We start from the raw sequence: 15,100 nt of genomic DNA, 5'->3' as shown, positions 1-15,100 counted from the left end.
ATCAAAATTCGTAATTAAATCGAGTTCAAAAAAGTCTTCTGCGACACATGTATCAAACATGTATCACGCATGTATCACACACACTTGATACACAATTGATGCAAATATGATACATATGTGATACATAAATGATACACATATCATTTTTTTCATGTTCAGCTTTTACTTCGAATTTTCAATTCAAATCACCTCAAAACTTCACCAAATCATCCCGAAACTGAGATTCAAGCTCCTTAAGTTGTGCCCAATCTATTCTAATAACACCCACTCAAAACAAAGCAAAAATTTGATATTTTTTGCTACAAATAGCTAATTGGCTAATTTGGCTAATATTAGTAATATTTTATCAATTGGCCAATTTTTGTAATGAGCTACTTATAAATGGACATAGTAGGTAATTTTTCAATTCGCCTTTTTTATTATTTAAAAATAAATTTTACAATGGGCAAATTAGTACATTAAGTTATTCTCCTAATATTTTAGGACTTTAAAAATTAAGTCTTTCCTTATTAAATTAAATAAGAAGTCCTAATATTTAGGATTTTAAAATCAAGAATCACTTTCTTATTTTTGATTTTGAAATCAACTAACGAATGAATTATTAAAGTTTATAAAAGATCCAGAAAACTCAATGTCATACTAATTCGAGTCCGTACAATTTGTATCATATTTTGATACATAAATAAAGTATATTAAAAGATTAGCAGATACTGTTAGGTAAAGTATCGATTATAGTTATGTTACATACTTATAACATAGTTTTAATAAGATAAAATCTTAATCAGTTTAAATAAAAAAGATTCAATAACCAGAATATTAATTGAATTTAAAGTCCTAAATGCTAGAAAAATAATAAAATTATAATTTTATTCAATGTGAAATTTATTTATAAAAGTAAAATTGATCAATTTGTCGACCATAATGCGTTCTATGTTAATTTTTCTAATATATTAGGATTTTAAGATCAACTAAAAAGTTATTTTATTAGACCCTTGCATATTTGTGTAGGTAGGAAGTCTCTAAAATCAATTAAAATTTCAATTATCCTATCTAAATTATTTCATTATTTGAACAGTGTGACATAATTTTGTATGTGTGTGTGAATGTATATATTACATTTACATATTATTTTGAATTAGTTTCCTAATCAAGCAATATTTCAAAACACTAATTATTCTGCATATACAAAGATTTAGAATGAGCTAATATAAATTTAAATTATTTTATTTCAATGTTGAGAACAAATAATTAGGTTTTTAAATTAAGTAATTAAGAAAAAGAATCTAATTTTTTAAATCTAACATATAAGTAAAATTATTTGTTAAGGAGACAAAATCTTAAGGTACATAAATTTATTAAGACAAGTTTTGACGATGAAAGAAATCAGAGAATAAAACAAATTGGCCAACAGTAAGAGTATAGTATAAAGAGTCAAAGTGATAAAAATATAAATTTAAATTATAAGGATGAAAGACTAGAAGGCAAAATTTATCATAAATGAATTGTCAATTTTCTCTTTTTTGCATCAGTCCAACAAAATGGCAACGTCCCACTGTATTCTTTTTTATATTAAGTTATTTGCTATAAAATATTCACTCAATATTGACATTTTTTAGATTTGTATTGTCATTATTAAATTTTCAGGAGGTATAGGGCTCTCATTTTCATACCCAAATCTCTAAAAGATCAAAGGGTTCAATTTTTAATTTGTATTATTTGACAAATCGTTGACGAATCATGAAAAAACTATTTTTTATTTTATTTTAAGTGTTAGGCCACAGAAATAAATTTCATAAAAAATTCCAAATAAGTGTTCATAAATCACAACAAGTCATCTGAATTCTCAGGAATATGATTTCTTTATTTATAGAACTTACTAAATATTACCAATATTCATTATTTTCATGAATTTCTTTAATTTTGTTATATAATTTATAATAACTCAATTACAGTGTCTAATAACATTTGCGTATTTGTAAAAGTTGTGTACTCACTGAAATGGGTACACGCGAAAGCGCGTACACTAAAACTAGTATTATATTAAAAATGGAAGCCCTTAAGTCAAAAGTAAATTACCAAAATATCCCTTTAAATAATTTAAATATCTTACATATAAAAAATTGCACGAAAATGCTAAATTACTTGAAAAGGTGTGATCCTTTGTATTAATATCTAATGTTCGGACTGATTCTTGTTGAGAGAAGTAGCTCTCATTTATTTAACTAAACTACAATTAGTAGAGTAGTTAGGCATATACTTTACCATTGTAAGTAGTTAGATTAGTTACAATTAGTAGAGTGTATAAATGGTATCCTAGTCTAAGCTCAATGTAACAGTACACATATTTTTCTCAGCAGAATGAAGTAACCGTCTGCTTCTGCTTCTCCTTTCTTCTTCTTCCTCTCACATCTCTGATTCAATAACCGCCATAGCTGAGCTTCTTCACATGGTATCAGAGCCCGGTTAAACGAGTGTTAGCTCGGCTGTGACGAATCTAATTGAGTCAATTTCCTAAGTAGATCTGATCAATTGAGCTAATTCTCAATCTGGATCTCTTTCCTCGCAAGCTAATGGTTCGAGATTTGTTCGATTGAGCCTCAATTGACAGTCAATTGCTGCATTATTGTTCAATCTTATATTTTGTAGGATATTTTCCTTCAAATGTCTGCAACAATGCCGACCACTGAAGAAACTGCTCATAATCAGACCATCACAAATCTAGTAGATCAAGTTGATCATCATCATCCTTTATATATTCATCCATCTGATACACAAGGTTCAGTTCTCATCTCTATTCAGTTACAAGGTTCTGAGAATTACTCTGTTTGGAGTAGATCGTTGAAAATAATGTTGCATGGTAAAAACAAATTAGGTTTTGTCTTAGGCACCTGCAAAAAGAGTAACTATGATATTAGCCTTCATGATCTGTGGGATATGTGTAATGCGATAGTGTTGGCTTGGATTATGAATACTGTAGCACCAAATTTGATTAGCACTTTCATCTATGCCTCTGATGCTTATACTGTTTGGGAGGATCTAACGGAACGATTTGACAAAGTAAACGCATCTAGAGCTGCTTATCTACATAAGGAAATTGCTACTTTGACACAAGGAGTGTCCTCTGTGTCTGTATATTTCTCTCGTTTGAGAGAACTGTGGGATGAGTATGAAACACTTACTCCACCACCCTCTTGTGGTTGTCCTGAATCGAAGAAACATGTAGAACACTATCAGCTTCAAAAGCTTTATCGGTTTCTGACAGGTCTAAATGATTCCTATGAGAATGCAAAAAATCAAGTGCTTATGACTAGGCCTTTACCAAATCTGAACCAAGCTTATGCCATGATAATCAATGTAGAAAGTCAAAGGATTAGTGGAAAAGGTGTGAATAGCGCTAATGATAACAATGAAGCTACTGCAATGATGAGTAATAGAGCTCATAATGGTGGTCATAATGGAGGATATAATAATGCTGGAGGCTACACCAACACAAACTACTCTGGAGGTTACAAACCTAAGGATTTTTCCAACAAGCCAACAGTTCAATGTGACTATTGTAAATGTAAAGGTCATACAAAGGAAAACTGTTTCAAACTTCATGGATATCCTAGTGAATTCAAGAATAAGAGAAGAGGAGGATCTTTCAATTCTCAGGCAAACAATATGAACAGCAATCTGAATCACATGGAGAATAGTTACAGAAATCTGCCTTCATGGACACAAGGCACTCAATTCAACTGTCCTGCTCCTGCTCAGTTCTTCACTCCAGAACAATATCAGCAAATTCTACAGATGCTGAACAAGGACAAAGAGATTGAACCTGTAGCCAACTCAGCTACTGCAGGGACAACAGGTATACTGCATGCCTTTATGTCTACCTTGGTGAATCATAATTGGATAGTAGACACAGGAGCTTCTAATCACATGGTGCATAGTTTGAATCTGGTGGACTCTTATGAAGAAGTATCAGAGAAGGATAAAAATAAAGTTCAATTGCCTACTGGAGAACAGGCTTCTATTACACACACTGGAATCTGTTCTTTCTTCAGAAATAAGAAAATTCAGAATATACTTCACATTCCAGATTTCAAGTATAACTTACTTTCAGTGTCTAAGATCACAAAAGAGCTAAGGTGTTTAGAGTGTTTGGCAGCTTATGCTATGCCAAAAAAATGCAGAAAGTGGATAAGTTTAGTCCCAGGGCAGTTCCAGCAGTTCATATGGGATACTCAACTTCTCAAAAGGGATATATTCTCTATGATTTACATTCCAAAGGTTTCTTTGTGAGTAGAGATGTTGTTTTCAAAGAAGACATATTTCCCTTTAAACATATGCAACTTGGAAATTCTCCCTTATTTCCTATACTAGAGTTCACAGATGCCTCACTTGAAAAGAGTACCAGTCCTCCTACAAATTTACCTATTTCTACTATCCACCTTCAGTCTTCCTCTTCCAGTCCTATCTATGCTGACATTTCTGAACCAACTCCTAGTTTTCCTGCTTTGCACCCTCAGTCTCCCATGAAGGTCTCAGAAGATCCTCTAGGCCTTCAAAACCCCCTATATGGCTAACTGATTATGTAGTTCAGCCCATAAAATCCACTTGTCCCTATCCTGCATCACAGCATGTCTCTTACAATCACCTTTCTCCAGAGTACAGGGCTTCTCTTGCTGCATATTCAGCTATTGTTGAACCTAGCACATTCAAAGAGGCCAGTGCTGATCCCAAGTGGGTTGAAGCTATGCAGGCTGAGATTTCAGCATTACAAGACAACAACACCTGGTCCTTGGTTGATCCGCCTCAAGGAAAGGTTCCTATAGGGTGTAAGTGGGTTTTCAAAGTCAAGTAAAAGTCCAATGGTGAGGTGAAAAGAATAAGGCTAGACTGGTAGCCAAAGGCTACAGTCAACAAGAGGGCTTAGACTATACAGAGACTTTCTCTCCTGTTGCCAAGATGGTCACAGTAAGGGTTGTGGTTGCTCTAGCTGCTGCATCAGGATGGTACATTTTTTAGATGGATGTCCATAATGCTTTCCTGCAAGGTGATCTTCAGGAGGAGGTCTATATGCAAGTTACTGATGGCTTTTCAAGCCAGGGGGAGACTACACAGGTGTGTAAGTTGCATAAGTCTTTGTATGGCTTGAAGCAAGCACCCAGGAAGTGGAACCTTAAGCTAACAGAGGCACTCATAAACATGGAGTTCACTCAAAGCCACTATGGCTATTCCCTTTTCACAAAGAGAATAGGAGCTGATCTTGTAGTCATTCTAGTCTATGTGGATGATTTGTTGGTAACTGGCAGTAATTTACTCATCATTCAGCAAGTCAGAAAAGATTTGCAGGAGAGATTTAAAATGAAGGATCTAGGGGAGATTAAGTATTTCCTTGGCATTGAGTTCTCAAGATCTCAAAAGGGTATCTTAATGTGCCAAAGGAAGTATGCCCTAGAGTTGGTGTCTGAACTTGGCTTAGCAGGAGGAAAAGAGCCTATACACCTCTTGAGTTCAATCACAAACTTACTTCTGTTGAATTTGATCAAGTAGTGGAAAACAATGACTCTGAAGATATGCAACTTGAAGAGAAGGGAAATTATCAAAGACTAGTGGGGAGGCTTTTGTATCTAACAATGGCAAGGCCAGATATAGCCTTTGTTGTTCAGGTACTCAGTCAGTATATGCATGCACCTAAGGTCTCTCACATGGAAGCTGCCAAGAGAGTAGTGAGATATAGCAAGTCTACACCTGGACTAGGTCTGTTCATGCCAACAGGAAGGTGCAACAATCTAATAGCCTATTGTGATTCAGGCTGGGGAGCTTGTGTTGAATCAAGGAAGTCAGTCACAGGGTATGTGGTTAAATTTGGAGATGCACTGATTTCTTGGAAGTCAAAGAAACAAGGGACTGTATCCAGAAGCTCAGTTGAAGCAGAGTTCAGGAGCATGGCAACCACAGTAGCTGAAATCGTATGGCTGGTTGGACTCTTCAAAGAATTAGGAGTGGACATTACTCTGCCTGTGTCTCTACACTGTGACAGCAAGGCAGCAATCCAAATTGCTGCACATCCTATTTTTCATGAACGAACTAAACACATAGATATTGACTATCATTGTAAGAGAAAAACTTGTACAAGGGCTTATATAAACTCAGCATGTGAGAACAGCAGAACAACTTGCAGATGTGCATAATCGTCTCAAATCAAATTAAATGATAAGCAGTTAATACAAAAATACTATATAACCATCCCAGAACCCGGTGTCACAAATGCATGAGAAATTTCTAAGAAATCGAATAAAGTATTAACAGCTGTCCGGAACACAAATTGGACAGAAAGTAAATAAAATTCTGAGAGAGGCTATACTAGCTGCGGGTCTCCTCGAGGAAATACAGCTCACCTAGTCTCCGTGTCACCCATACTGCAATGCCCAGTAGGCCACTAGAAGTACCTGCACCTGTGCAACAAAATGCACAGCAAGTGTAGCATGAGTATGAAAACAACATGTACTCAGTAAGTATCCCGCCTAATCTCGAAGAAGTAGAGACGAGATGGCAACTTCGACACTTACTAATGGTCCAATAATAATATTATTAATGCGATAAATCACGGATTTAATAAGAATGACAGTAGATTCGAATGAGTCACAAACAGGTAAAGGTTCCTTTTTATTGAAAGTCTCCGGATTCATAATCCACTAATTAACAATTTTCTCAAGTCGGGGAGAGCAGATATCAGTATCAATAAATATCAAGGCAAGCAATACAAGCATGCGCAACTCATGCCGAGGTCGTACGGCCCGATCCAACATAAATGTAAAATGTGTACTGCCGAGGGTCGAACGGCGCGAACCATAGATGCATGTATTACCCCGCTCGCGAATCATACATGCGACGCGGTCAAATTTAACTAAGCAATCACCATGCTCGCGAATCATACATGCGATGTAGGTACACATAGAAATACATGCTCAAACAGCAAATTAAGAATTTATCGGGGAATATTTATCCAAATAAATGCCAATTCTCTTTTAATGATTTAAGAAAATATAGTTTAATCCTCTTAGAAATTCATTTACCAATTCGATAGGATTTAAGAAATTCAATTGTCAATAAGATCACAGATATTCCAAGTATAACAGGCTTTTTGGGTCCTAGACTACCCAGACTTACACATATTAGTAGCTACGTACGGACTCTTGTTACCTCGTGCGTACGTAGCCCCCACAAAATAGGAGCACACAACCAATCTTTTCACCTATGGGGACAATTCCATCTTACAAGGTTAGAAAGGAGACTCACCTCGCTCCGAAGATCCATAACCGGCATTCCACGTCCTTCCGAAGACTCGAATCGATGCTAAATGCCCCAAAGCTTATCATTGATGATGAAAACCCCCTCTTGAAACCCTCCAAGAATCGCCCAAGCCAAGAGAAAAATGAGAGAAAATGGCCAAATCAATTATTAAAACACTCACTGCCTCCATTCCTTTCGCACCTGTGGTCTATTGACCGCTTCTGTGGTCCCGCAGGTGCGGACCATTTGATGCTTCTGCGGTCTTCCCCCAAGCCTTAAGTGACCGCATCTGCAGTCCCAGCCTAGCCATCCATTTCCGCTTCTGCGGCACAAAAGCCGCTTCTGCGGCTCCGCACCTGCGGCCCAAGTCTCGCAGGTGCGGTTATACCAGCAACCAACAACTTCAGCCTTTTCCAAAATTTCATTTTTGATCCGTTAACCACCCGGAATCCACCCGAGGCCCCCGGGACCCCAACCAATCATACCAACGGGTCCCAAAACACATTACGAACTTTCTGGAGGCCTCAAATCATATCAAACAACGCTAAAACCACGAATGGACCCCCAACCCAACCTTTATGAACTTTAGAATTTCAAACTTCTACTTTCGATGTTTAAACCTATCAAATCACGTCCGATTGACTTCAAATTTTGCACACAAGTCATATTCGATATTACAGACCTACTTTAACTTTCGGAATCGGATTCCGACCCCGATATCAAAAAGTCCACCCCCGGTCAAACTTTTCAAAAACCTTCAAATTTCTATCCTTAGCCAAATGGCTCCAAAATGCTCCACGGACATCCGAATTCACTTCTGATCACGCTCCCAACTCCAGAATCACCATACAGAGCTACTCCCAGACTCGAAATCCCAAACGAACATCGATAACACTGAAATGCACTTCAACCCAAACTTATGAAATTTCTTCCAAAATGCTAACTTTCACAATAGGCGCCAAAACGCTCCCGGGTCACCCAAAACCCGATCCGAGCATACACCCAAGTCCGAAATCATCATACGAACCTACTGGAACCTTCAGATCCCGATTCTGAGGGCGTTTACTCTGAAATCCAATCCTAGTCAATTCTCTCAACTTAAAGCTCCCGAAATGAGAATTTCCTCTCCAAGTCAACTCCGAACTTCCCGAAATTTAATTCCGACCAGGCGTACAAGTCATAATGTCTGAATTGAAGCTGCTCATGGCCTCAAACTGCTGAACGGTGCACTAGAGCTCAAAACGACCGGTCGGGTCGTTACAGATTGATCATTCATAAAAACTTATATTTTTTTCGTTCATCTATATTTATTTTTTAAAAAATTTCTTTGTATTATATACACGTCATGTATTATAAATTTGACAAACACACGCAAAGCACGTGTCGAGAAACTAGTAATACATAAAAGTGTATAGTATAAATCCGGTTACTGCTTCGTTCAAATTGTTATAAGTACCTGTCTAATCTTTTCCGGTAAATTAAAGTAAAGATTGCACGGGGCGCCCTATTTGGTCGCCCCCATTTAACCTATACCCATTTTTTTTAAAACTTATAACTTGTACCCACTTTTTAAATAACTTCAGCCCTCTTTCTCCTCTTTCTTATCCTCCTTCGTTTCTATTTCTTTTAATGTAGAAGCTATGAGCTGCCCGAGTCTTGATACCAAAATCAGTAGGGGAAGCAGGACTTTGAACTTTAGGCTCTGTCCCAAACAGAACCATTTCCTCACTCAAAAGAAGAGCAAGTTTAAAACCTTCTGATTCCAACTTATCATCTACTAATAAAGTTGACTGCTTTCTGTCCATTGAACATTTGTTTGCCGTCAAGCTTCTGGTGAGAAATCCATTGAAAATTCTTGGAGAAATGGGTGGGTTTGTATGATTTTTGGTGGGAGATATTGGAAATGAAGTAGTGTTGTCAGCCATAAGACCTTGCTGTTTGCTGCTCACTGCTCTTTTTGAATTGTTCCTCAACATCGCCATTAACATTTAACAACTCTTTCTCAGAAAAACAAGAAGTTTAAAAGAAGATGGATAAGCTACGAAAATAAAAACTTCAGCTCTAGAGCTGAAGTTCGCCAGTTACAAAACAAAAACTTCAGCTCTAGAGCTGAAGTTCGCCAGTTACTAACAAAAACTTCAGCTCTAGAGCTGAAGTTTGCCAGTTACAAAACAAAAACTTCAGCTCTAGAGCTGAAGTTCGCCAGTTACAAACAAAAACTTCAGCTCTAGAGCTGAAGTTGGCCAGTTATAAAACAAAAACTTCAGCTCTAGAGCTGAACTTCGCCAGTTATAAAACAAAAACTTCAGCTCTAGAGCTGAACTTCAGGCCCGGCTACTAGAATGCTGAAGTTTTGCGTGATTGCGTTTGCTACTTCAGCCCCGTATGCTGAAGTTATGCGAAAAAGCGGGTACGTTTGCAATTTTTTTTACAAAGCGGGCACAAGTTAAAACGTGACACAAAAAGCGGGTATAGATGCAAATGGGGGTAATTGATATTAATGTTGATTTTTCAAGTACTACAAAAAACAACAATATGCATATAAGTTTGTTGGATTTGGTTAAATGAATCTTAATTTTATTTCATTTGAACCTATTTCACTTTCAAACACTTTTACCAGTACATTCTAAAATAGAGCAACATATTTTAAATATTTTTCCTAAATTAATTATTGCTATATTATCCATGCCGGTAAACCTATTAAGATCTTTGTTATTTATCTACAGACAAGACCAATAGCATTCTGAAGTGTCACGACCCAAATCCCGGTCGTGATGGCGCCCAACACACTGCTAGGCAAGCCCGACCATTTACACAACCTTAACCAAATAACCTAGATGGATAAATAAATATTCACAAGTAAAAATAACAATTTAAATGCGGAATCTCTGAAATAATTTCTAACATTCGAAAACCCCAAGATAAAATACTAAATAGCCCACAGATCTGGTGTCACGAACATGAGCCTCTAAAACGGAATATTCACCTATCACAAGTCTGTCTAGGGAAAAAAAATACGAATAAAAGGATAAAATAGATGGGAGAGATCAAGGCTGTGAACGCCATGCAGCTACCTCGATACTCCCGGATAAACGTCGCTCAGCCAACAAGTCCTCACTCACCCTGTGGTGTACCTGAATCGCACACAAGGTGCAGGGAGTATTGTGAGTACTTCCAACCTAGAAAGTAATAAATATAAATAAAGTTTGAGGATAAGAAATCCTAAATAACACAAGGTAAAGCTATAAATACAATAACCATCTAAGGCAATTATAATAACGCCACAACAGATGAAGAATAAATGACAATTAAATATGCAATGCAACACATAAACCGGTACCTCCAGTACCCCGCTGCGGCCGTGCAGCCCGCTCCATTTATTTCACGTCGACGGCGCTCACTGGGGGTGTTCAGACTCCGGGAGGGGCACCTTACAGCCCAAGCGCAATAATAAGCCATCTCGTGGCATCAAACAGGCCCTTGGCCTCATATCAATATCATTATTATACCACTGCGGCGTGCAGTCCGATCCCATACTCAGTCCAAAATCACATAGCCTTTCAGCACAATAATATAAAAATATTCAGCCCAAACTTCATTTAAAAATTACTTTAGTTTCTACTTTTAAAAAAATGGCTGAGTTTACAAAACAATGTTAAATACTAGGACTGAGTTCAATATCTAGAAATATGGTAAGAAACCAGTAAAAATAATCCCTGAAGGATTCAAGTAGTTGGCACGAAGCCCAATTATGACAATTAATCCATTTTTATAAGGATATCACAAAACTACAATCAATTAGGTAGTAATTTTATTAAGCAGGACGGACCAAGTCACAATCCCCGATGGTGCTCTACCCCACGCCCGTTATCCGGCGTGTAAGTCACCTCACATAGCACTACGATGTGCAAATTCGGGGTTGCAAACCCTCAACACAACATTTACATTTATTACTAACCTCAAGCTGGCCAAATTCCTAGCTTGCTATGCCTTTGCCTTTCGAATTCACCTCCGCGTGCGTCGAATCTGACCAAAACTACAACGAATACGTCACAATATGCCAAGGGAATATAACCCAATCGAAAAGACTCGAAAAATATCGAAAAATCACGAAGTTGGCAAAACCCGAGCCCCGGGCCCACTTCTCGAAAAAATTAGAAAATTAACATCACTGGATTCCTTATCTCGCCACGAGTCTATACATATAAAGAACACCAAAATCGGAGTCCAAATGACCCCTCAAATTCCTATTTTTGTTCTCTTAGGTTTCAAGCCCTAAACCACCATTTTTGACCTTAATTCTTTGAGTTTTCAGTCAAATTTCATGTATTTGCATGATAAAATCATGTTCTAAGTTCAAGGATGCTTACCTGATCGAAGTCCTTGAATTCCCTCTTCAAAATCGCTCAAGAACACCCCAAGTCCGAAGTTAAAATATGTGTTCTGTAAAATTTCGCGAAGGAATTAAAACCATCTTCTGAGCAGTTGTTTCCGCTTCTGCGGTAAAATGTCGCTTCTGAGACTTCCGCATCTGCGGTCCACGTCCGCTTCTGCGGACCTTCACCTAAGGGCCTTGACCGCTTCTGCGGCCCAAATTTCGCACCAGCGGGACCGCCTATGCGGTCCTAACTTCCGCTTCTGCGGAACCTGACATGGACCAACTTTTCCGCTTCTGCGCCTTCCTGCTCGCTTCTGCGAGACCGCACCTGCGGTCCCGTAACCGCAGGTGCGAAAACACCAGATACCAGCAAAGTTAAACATGCCACAACTCTAAAACTCTCCGTTCAACCACCCGAACTCACGCCGAGGCCCCCGGGACCTCAACCAAAAATACAAACATGATCCAATACCTTATTCAAACTTGCTCCAATCATCAAAACATCTCAAACAACACTAAAATCATCATTTCTCATCGAATTCAAGCCTAAGTTCTTCCAAAACTTCCGAAACATGCATTCGATAAAAAACCCAACCAAAACACCTCCGAATGACCTGAAATTTTTCACACACATCCCAAATCACCTAACGAAGCTACTGCAACTCTCGGAATTCCATTCCGACCCCCGGATCAAAATCTCACCTATCGACCGAAATTCGCCAAAATCCTAACTTTGCCAATTCAAGCCTAATTCTACTCCGGATCTCCAAAATCACTTTTGATCACACTCCTAAGTCACAAATCATCTCCCGAAGCTAACCAAATCATCGGAATTCATATTCGAGCCCTCTAACGCAAAAGTCAACGTCCGCTTGACTTTCCCAAAACAAACCTTCCTTAAAGAGGCTAAGTAACTCATTTTCTTCTAGAACCAATCCAAATCAACTCTAACACATCTAATACTGATAATGAAACATGAAGAAGCATAAAATGGGGGAAACGGAGCTGTAACTCATGAAACGACGGGTCGGGTCGTCACATGAAGACGTTTTTGATTTTCAAGTAGCAAAAAAAAATGCGAATTTAGAGTAATTGTTAATATTAGTTAAAAAATTATGATCTGAAAAATAGTTTAGGACAATTATAGCATAAGTTCTCCTCAATTAAATTAGTCTAGAAGTAAAAGTAAAAAATAAACTAGATACATACAATATGTTCTATTTTTTAGTAAATTGTTCTTCTTATTATTCTTATATTTTTAATTGACTTATCTATACTATACTAAAAGCACGAAGCCTTTAGCGAAATATCGTTCGCCTCTTTACCCTTCAATAATAGAGTTCATATTGGACAAAATAGTAATTTAAGTTATTTACTTAATATTTGGCAATAGTTATTTTATTTGATTTCCTACTATTTAGTAGTAGTTACCTTTTAGGTTTAGTTTTTTTGTTTGTTTTGTTTTGTTAATGAAATAGGAAATTTCGTATATTTTGGAGCGTTAAATTTATCCTTTTAGGTTTAGGAGGGTAACAGTATTAAATTCTTCCAATTCACATTAGGTTTCGTTTGCTTTCTAATTTCATTTATATTTAGATTTCCCCTTTTAGGTTTAGGAAGGATTTTTATTTAATAAAATTTAAGGTTTTTTTAATAAAGTTTTGACAAAATAAATTCTTTAAAAATATATGTTAGTGTCACGACCCCAGTTCGCCCTTCGTGAACTATCGTGACGACACCTAGTCTCTATGACTAGGTAAGCCTAATGAATTGCGGAAAAAGAAACAACAGAATAAAACAAATAAAAACTTTCGAAATAAACATAGTGAAGGTTTAAAGATGTCGCTCGGCATATACAATACAAATCTCAAACTGAAACTACATTTCCCAAACCCCGGAATCTCATGAAATCACAATCTGTGGAATAACTACAATGTTCTAACTCCAGAGTGTCTAAACAAAAGTAAATATAGAAGGGCTAATACTATGAGAGAGAATGGAAAGGGACTCTTCGGTCTGCGGACGCGGCAGACATACCTCAAAGTCTCTGATGGATCACCCGCCTCAAGGGTAGTAGGGCTGAGTCGAAGTACCTGGATCTGCACATGATAAACATGCGTAGAAAGGGCATGAGTACACCACAGCGGTACTCAGTAAGTGCCAAGCCTAACATCGGTCGAGTAGTGACGATGAAGGTCAGGGCCCTACTGATTTTAGCTGAAAAATGAGATAAAATAGCATAGAATACGACAATATAATTAAATGCTAACAGGGTGAAATAACACAGGGCAATAAGAATAACAACAACTATTACAGAGATAGAAGTAATCACGGAAAGAATACAACTCACATAGAGATAACAACCGGGGATCTCCCAGGATACCATCCTGTAGTCCCAAATATCAATATCCAGTGGATCTCCCGGGATACTGTCTCGTAGTCCAACTCATAGTGCGCGAGAATCTACCGGAATCCCGATCCGTAGTCCCAAATGTAAATACCCAGTACTGGGGCAATCTACCTGGTGCAGTCTGTAGTTCCAATATAAAAGTGCAGTGGGAGCTCTCGGAATACCAATCCGTAGTCCCAAAGTAAATAGGCAGGGGGGATCTCCCGGGATACCGTCCCGTAGTCCCAAAGTAAACACACAGCAGCAACACGAAGAATACTCAATTAAATTCCAATTTCATACCAAGGTAAAACAAGTATTCTTAACCTAGCATGCTGCACATAATCCAAATAAGGTAGTTTGAGCAAGTAAAGCAATTAAGTCAATTAAACATGCTTCCCTAAGCTAATAACAGGCTTAAATTACAAGCAGCATAAACAGGAAAAGGAATCACAATTATAGTTACTTAATGAAAACGGATTTTCAACAATTAGCACAAGTACGCACTCGTCACCTCACGTACAAGGCATTTCAAATATCAATAATACCAAATCCTAAGGGGAGTTCCCCCACATAAGGTTAGGTGATCGCGGCCGTCTCAACACTACACAATGGCAGGAAGAGTGGGTAGCAATAACTAATACCCGAATAGTGGATCAGGGTCGAATTTCCACAGGGAGCTTGGAATGGAGTTGTATTGCCTATTTAGCCTAGAATTGCGTTTGTACTTCTGATTGCACTCCTAACATTTTTGGGGGTTTTTATATTTAAAACTACTATTGTAATCTAAGGATTAAAGCTAAATTATGCTAAGGAAATATTGCTAAGTTGTGCTTAATATAGGAAAAAGGCACTAGGGTCGTGACACTACCTAGGTGGCTAGCTAACGGGTAGAAGCTACTAAGGGGAGATTGATAAATCTGGGTTTATTGCTATAGCCGTTGCACAATTGCACTCATTCTCACACCTCTCAGTAGAGAGAATGATTTTGCCCAATTGACTCTCTCAAGACCAATTAGGTAGGCCAATTAGACCGGGCAACTAGGGCC

Source organism: Nicotiana attenuata, unplaced genomic scaffold, assembly GCF_001879085.1.
Source record: "Nicotiana attenuata strain UT unplaced genomic scaffold, NIATTr2, whole genome shotgun sequence".
Taxonomy (NCBI): Eukaryota; Viridiplantae; Streptophyta; class Magnoliopsida; order Solanales; family Solanaceae; genus Nicotiana; species Nicotiana attenuata.
The sequence above is the reverse complement of the archived record's forward strand: the minus strand, read 5'-3'. Positions refer to the sequence as shown.